The sequence below is a fragment of the Dermacentor variabilis genome, chromosome 9 (assembly GCF_050947875.1).
Source record: "Dermacentor variabilis isolate Ectoservices chromosome 9, ASM5094787v1, whole genome shotgun sequence".
NCBI lineage: Eukaryota > Metazoa > Arthropoda > Arachnida > Ixodida > Ixodidae > Dermacentor > Dermacentor variabilis.
Window position 1 is genome coordinate 2,270,573 of NC_134576.1, and position 7,747 is coordinate 2,278,319.

General features: G+C 43.0%; 1 long non-coding RNA gene across 1 annotated transcript; it reads right to left on the bottom strand.

Annotated features, from left to right (window-relative positions):
• Nucleotides 1–2,251: 2,251 nt before the first annotated feature.
• LOC142558247 (uncharacterized) lies at nt 2,252–5,499 on the bottom strand. The gene is made up of 2 exons (XR_012822997.1): nt 5,435–5,499; nt 2,252–2,418 (listed from the first exon to the last, which is right to left on the bottom strand). It is a non-coding gene; the product is annotated as an uncharacterized LOC142558247 (long non-coding RNA).
• Nucleotides 5,500–7,747: the final 2,248 nt, after the last annotated feature.

Here is a 7,747-nt window from a genome sequence, read left to right on the forward strand (position 1 = left end):
ATACGTATTCCTCATAAAAAGTATCTAAATAATTTTGGCCTAAGCGGTTATACATTAACCATGTAGGCTTCATCAACTTCTGACATCACTTGGTCTTGGCAAACTTGTGAGCTGACAAGTTTGAGCATGCAGTCACTTCCCTCCATATTAGTTTCGATGAAGGCTTGCCCTTTGGTTACTACTCTGGATCCACCCCCGTTTCCTGTGATTACCACTACGGGCTTCAAGGCACACACCCTCAGGAAGACTTTTCATGCACAAACCTGGTTCTTTCACACTTTTGCTAAGACAGACATGGAAAGCAAGGATGGCCTAGCAGGCATGTTGGTTACAGAAGTACTTTATTAAATAGCTTTGTACGCATTCATCTTGTGGACATTTCCATATCCTCTTCTGCTGAATTAGCTGGGGGAGCATGTCTCCTTCTCATGCATACCCCAGCCCAGCCAATCAGAACATCAGCAGCGGATGAAATGGACATTTCCACTAGGTGGACACGGAATACATCCCCTGTGCTCTGTCCTATCTTTCCACCCTTCTCCATGTATTTTACTCAGTAAACTACTGGTTCAACATGTCGGCCACTTTAATCAATCTTCCAATAGCTCAGCACTTAAAAGGTATACAATACAAATAAGGCACTGTAAACCCAAGCAGTTAGGCTGGCGATTGCTGCTGTTATGCACCATACAGGCTGATGCAATGGCTTCACCGTAGCTTTTTAAGTTAACTTTACTGAACTTTGAATTTAGAGAAGGCAGAATATAAAAACAGACAAGCATCTTTCTTATGTGCTTCACGCCTATGCTTTTTTGTGTTACTAAAATAAGTATGTTGAACCTAAATGAAGTAAAAGGAAAAGGAAATTGTCACACTAATTTCATTTCACTGTCTTTTTAAAGGTATAGCAAGATTTTTTTAACTGCATTACGAGTTGTTACGTGTTTCGATCTTAATGTTCATTTGTCATACTCCAATTGGACTACAACTGTTCCCTCATCCACAGCTATCAAGCCCTTATGGCAACTTTGGAAGCTCTCTGGACTGAGTAAATGCTATGCATTGCATTATTTTTTAATACATTTTCATGGCTGCCTTTAACCTCTATAGTTCCTCATTAAAGCCAGCATCTCTCTTGTGACTACATTTAAAGGGCTTGTGGTAATGTATGCCTAACAAGAAAGATGGGAACTTTGTAGTGCTAGTATGCTCTAAGTAAATTGTTTTATGCAAAAATTGCTGACATGATTGTCTGACAAATACTGCATCATGTTTGCTATTTTGCCTTCTGTTTCAATTTCACTGCATCTATACATTTTACTAGTGCATGAGTAGGGTTCAAGGCTGTTCTTTAAAATGCTCATGAGCACTTATCATGATCAGTTCCCCATATAAGTGGTTTTGCTGATGAGAATACAGGAATACGAGCAAAAGTGACATGGAACCAACATATAGATAACGTCTGGATGACTGCCTATCAAAAGTTATATATTCTGAGAAAAAAAACTGGAACACACATCGCGTAATGTAAAACTTATTGCATACACCGCCTTCATTAGGATGATACTAGAATATTCAGCCGTTGTTTGGAGTCCCCATCAAGTGACGCTTAAGAGGAAGTTGGAAAGGATACAGAGTCTTGCGGCACGTTTTATTTGTTCGACATAGCGAAGGAAGGAATCGGTCACGCTTATGTTACAGCGTTGCAACTTCTATCTTCTTGAGGTACGTAGGAAAAAATATAGGCTGAAGGTGCTTCATCAAATAATGCAGGATCAACTTTAGATTGATAAGCTCAAATATCTACATGCTCCAGGCAAAAGATACCCGCGAACTAACCACGACTACGTCATAAAGCCGGACTGTACCAACAGTGATACATATCGATACTCATTTTTCCTGGATACGATAGAAATGTGGAACCAATTGCCAAACGCTATTGTTAGCCTAAAAGATGTCACCGACTTTGAAGATGCTGCTGAAGCATATTTAGGGGAGTTTTCGAATTAGTTTTGAAGTGCCAAGTGATATGTGTGACTTGATATTCATTGTACGTATTTTGACAAATGTCAGAAGTGTGCTGAACAGCATTCAAGTGAACATCTTATTCAGAGTGAATTGACAAGTGTTAGGCAACGTTACGTACATTGACATTGTCCATATTTGATTTATGTAATTGTATTGTCCTCTCTGTTATGACCCTCTATGAGGGTTGACAGTATTAATAAATAAATAAATAGACAACGAGGAATGTGGGTAAGAACACTTTATTTTCAGCACACATGTTTTTTTCATGAACGGCTGTTATACTGCTAAAATCTGCACATTTAATAAAAGTACACTGATCTGCTTCATCACTCCATGCTAAGTGCAAGTATCCTGTAGCAGGAAGTCAAACCAAGACATGGGATGTTCAGTCTGTGAAAATAAAAACGAGTTTGAAACATTAACGTGCAAAAACTAAAGCACACTCAAGAAAACAGGAACATATCCAACGAATCAGAATTACCTTTGAGAGCAAACATATAGTTTCTATGGCACAGTGAAGAAACCTTATTCCTCCGGCTTTTTTTGTGCGCGAGAAAATATGAAAGTGCATGCGTTCGCCCCATATTGTGTATCTGTCACTTTTTCACACACAACAAAGATGTTGTCTCAATGTGCCCAACTGTCTTTGCATATCCATTTCTCTGCTCTCATACCATGATACCTACAGTTAAAGGCTGTAACAATGCTTAGCTTGAATGAACCAACACAAGCTACATGCACTGTGCTGTTGAACATGGCATTGTAAGTTAAGATTCATGCACAGCACATTCATGTGCTATAAGCATTTGATTGTGATTGTAGGCGAGATAAATAAAAAGAAGGTATGTAAATAAGAATGTTCCCTAATAAGCTGTGCAGAAGTGCTCTCCCGTTTGGACAGAAGCCGAGCACAGCTGCAGTGAACAAGAAGCCAACTTATACAGCATTTAAAATCTAGGTTCTATATGTGCTACAGATTTTTCTGAATTCATGGTAAAAAATCTAGGTGTTAAAGGTGACAAACATTCAAACAGGTCTCTATTTGGACTGGTAATGCTATGTGTCACCTAGTTTGATAAAATATGCCATATCAATGGTCTCCCAAGCTAAGGCTGCTGTCCAGTTGCAAGTGCAAATTACTCAATTATGTCTAGGGCACGTTTGAGCAAAGGCAGCCAAGATTACTGTGCCATTGAGGTCTATTTCCTGACATCTGATTTCTTCTCAGAAAGCTACCTCTCTAAAAAAAAACCTTCACAACAACATAACCCAAACCTTTCTTGAGAAAAGCCATCACACTGGTCCTTGAACTCTAATTACACAGTGGCTCCTTGTGATGTAATGTTATGTACGTCAGCACCTTACAAAGTACAGGAAAATTTAATAATGGCAGCGTGACAGGTACACATAAAAGTAAAGGGATATAACATCACACAGGCTGCCATCAGTGTTCATATCTCTATTTCAATGTGGATGTTTTTAGCAGTGAATACATGTTCTCATTAAACTGAGTCATAATATTACAAAAGCGAAGGGCAAGGGTCTTTACATTCTAAACTGACAAATGTGCTTTATTACGATTCACCACAATACAGGAGGTGTTTTGCAGTGAACGGTCACGTAAGGTTTTGGCTAACTACGGCAGGCGTGTCCTGCAGCGAGGCCTCTTGTGTATTGCGGTAAAGCATATTATTGTGACAAGAGCTAACCTGGCATGTATGGCTTTAGCCAACAAAAGTTCTCAAGACATCATGCATCCTGCCGCGAAAATCTGCTTTGTTGAGAGTAGAACATTAGGTTCGTCGCTGACAGAAACCATACATTCCAGATTCACGTAAATCTTCCCCAATATCGGCATGCTTCACCGCAACACAAATATGTTGCGGTGATAACGGTGGTCGAACAGGCTGGTGCAAATGTTTCGACAGGGGAGCGTGCCTTCATCAGGGCAACTGCTTTCCTTGGCAGTTTTCATATACGTGAGTCTCCCCCACTCCCAACAGGGGAGATTTAGCTGGACCTTTGCCAAGAAACGTGCCGACAAGCGTTTGTAGTGGCTGGTAGAGATACAGGAGTCTAAAAAGCGTTGCGAAATTCGGTTGCGTAAGGTTAGCTTCACCGCAATACAAATATGTTAAGCAGTTAGGCACATGTTTTGCGGTGAATTATAGCAAGGTTACCTGGCCTTTGATGCAAAGCAGCTTCCCAAGAGGCACGCTAATCCAGTGGCTAGTTATGCAGTGCCCCGCATGCGAGTGAGTTCCCTGCGTTCGGCGGTTTCCCAGTGACATACAAAATGACATTGTTTGACTGTGTTGTAAAAGGGCGACGGCACTATATGCTGATGCAAAAGCGTCGTTTCGCTTTCAAAAACTGCGCTCGGCTAAAGAGAACACCTTGACTCGCATATGACCAAAGCAGTTGAACAGGAAACTACGAAATTATGTAGCTATTATGGAAGAAATCAACAGTTCGGAAAAAAATGGCCGTGTAAACATTAACTGGCTTACGAGGTCGACAAACCAACGGTTCAAAGCATCACAGCCACGTCCGAAATAGCGCTGAAGGCCGGTACACTTAGACGCCTCGGCGCGCGTAATGTAATAGGAGACGGCAGGTCCACAAGTACATCATTAAGGAACACATATATGTCGGTGAAAGCGGTCACTCTTCAGTTCTGACATGCTTCACCGCGTAGTCTACTGCGGCGAAGCTGACTTCAGGACGCCGATTTCTTCAATTCATCTAGCGAGGCAGGTCCGTTTATCACGCTTGGCAACGTTTGACATTTTCTGCATTAATTTCGTTTGTTCTTTTTAATTTTATTATCACAGTGACCCTGTATCACGCAGTAGCAGAGCTAGTGCCGCGGCTTAGCTGCGTTAGGAAAGGTAAGCGTGTATGCATGCAGGCACGGCGGCATTGGCTCTTGTTTGGAAACTTCAAGAGACGCTCTTCCGCGCAGCGATGCCATTTGTATTATTAAAAGAATGCAAGTGATGCTAAAATGAGCCGCAGCAAAGCTGTAAAAAAGCAGTAGTAATGCTGTTCTAAGATCCTCTCGGTCGAGCGAGATGGTCTTAGAAAAAAAGCGCGATGTAACGCGATCTGACGGAACAGCTCGTCATGCCAGTGTTTTCTTACGTCCTCGTTTTTACGCGCACCCTCCCCTGAATCAGACTACTGAATGGTTCTGTGCACGCATTGACGATCCTGACGGAAGCAATACCACTCACATGAGCAGCTCCATATAAGATATGCCACGGCCCATTCCACATGCCGGATGCAATTTGACGCGGCCATGAGACAAAATATGCGCGCAAGGTACCTAATGGTAACGCATCAAACAGCTCACAGCCCCACTCCTTTATTACACGCATACAGCGCGGAAAGATGAATTACTCACGCTCTAAGTGGGCACGGAATACGAACCGCTTCGCAGCGCAGCCGCCTCCGTAAGACAGACGCCATGGAAATGAGCGGATGTGACATCAGGGGTTATAGCGGACGTGACGTCATAGGTGAACGTAGACATTTCGGGCACCTTTTGTCTGCTGTGCCCCGGGCCATAGAGTTTCTCACTACATTACCTAGAGGGAAATCTGGCGCTGCTGCGCTGTGGTATGCAAGGTATGTGGTATGCATTACTCCCAGGTTTATTTTATGCGGACGACATTGTGTTGCTCGCAAACAAGCAAAGTGATTTGCAACGTCTGGCTAATATCTGTGGACAGGAAGGCAACAATTTAGGTTTGAAATTTAGTGTTAGAAAATCAGGTGTTATTGTATTCAATGAAAACAGTGAACAGACAGTGGAGATACAGGGCCAAGAAATACCTCGGGTAACAGAATATAAATACCTTGGTATATGGATAAACGAAGGCAACGGATATATGGAAACACAGGAAAAAACCATAACAGTCAAGGGGAAGAGAAATGCAGCCATAATGAAGCACAGAGCGCTATGGGGATACGATAGGTACGAGGTCCTCCGAGGTATGTGGAAAGGGGTAATAGTTCCAGGACTTACTTTTGGAAATGCGGTTGTTTGCTTTAAATCAGGGGTACAATCAGGACTCGACGGGAACCAAAGGTCAGTGGGTCGCCTCGCATTGGGCGCTCGCGGGAAGACTACAAATGAAGCTGTGCAAGGGGATATGGGCTGGACTAGTTTTGAAGTGAGGGAAGCTCGCAGTAAAATTGAGTATGAAGAACGGCTGAGGAATATGGAGGAAAGTAAATGGGCTGGGAGAGTGTTCAGGTATCTGTACAGGCAAAACATTGATTCACAGTGGAGGAAAAGAACTAGGAAGCTTACCAGCAAGTATGCGGCCTGTGAGGTGGGCAACACAGCAACAAAGAAGGTCAAGCGGAAAGTCAGAGAGGCTGAATTAATCTCATGGGTGGCGGCAATGGAAAAGAAACCTGCCATGAGTAACTACTTAAGGGGAAAAAGCGAAATTAGGAAAGAAACCATTTATGATAACTCAAAGGGAAGCTCATTACTTTTCGAAGCGAGATCGGGATGCCTTAGAACACGCACCTATAAAGCGAGATATAAGAAGGAAGGAGAAGCATGTGCTTGCTGCGGTAAAGCTATAGGGAAACGACGGAGCATATTTTATTAGAATGTGAAGACGTCTATCCAGCGGTCGATTTAGGCACCACTGGCCTCCTTGAAGCCCTTGGGTTCAGCGGGAGCAATGGTAAAGCAAACAGCGCAGAATCATATCGAGTTAAGGCACACTCTGAACTGACTTTTAAGGGCATCCCGAGCGGTTTTTCGTTTATTACGCCGCCGTTACCCCGAGTTGTGCCGCCGCGCTCCAGCTGTTGCATTTCGTGTAGGGCTACTGACAGAGTGCGGTTTCCAGGTGGCACGATGGCCTCGACTGGAATAAACGCACACACCAAAGATTGAGTAAGCCTGAAAATATTTTATTTGCATTTTAATAACATAATAACATAATAATTTCCCTGTCACCGCGTGTCACTTTTATACAGCATCTTTAGAGCACTACCAGGCCGGGTAATTTGGCGGAAAGAACGCAACAGCTTACGGCCGTCAGCTGCCTCTTCTTTACGGGTGTCATAATTATCCTAATCTCCGCATCAACGTCGTGCAAGTCCGCATACAGGCATCTGTATCTGAACCATATGTGCCAGCTTAATACATGTGTAGTGAAATTATGATAACCACTGCGTCTTATCAAACGTATTGGTTTTGCAAATGCGCATTACAGCTGACGGAACGACATACTGTAAGTGAAGCACAAGAGAACAAGGACAAAAGGAGGATACAACACTTGAAGAAATGAAGAATTAGTAGGCGTACAGTAAACAAGCGATGACGGAGAACACACAACGATGCATCGGGTGTTCTGTGACATCGGTTTGCGTACTTACGGTGTTATGGAGATCAACGGCATAAAAACGTACCTTCAAGCGTACTCCCTCAACCTCCGCCGCATTCATTATGATAATCAACGCCTAAACAAAATGAGGCACTATGTTTTGCCAAGAGTAGACCTCTTTACAGCAAGTCTATGTAATGACTCGCAGACGAAACCAGCATGCTTTCGAAAATGTTTTACCGCCGTAGTATTCGAACGCCAACGGCCAGGAAACACATCGATGCCAATAGGCTGTCGGCTGTCGGTGGTTAATCAAGTACAAAAACCTTGACGCTATGACTAAAAAGCAGCTTCAACAATCAAAT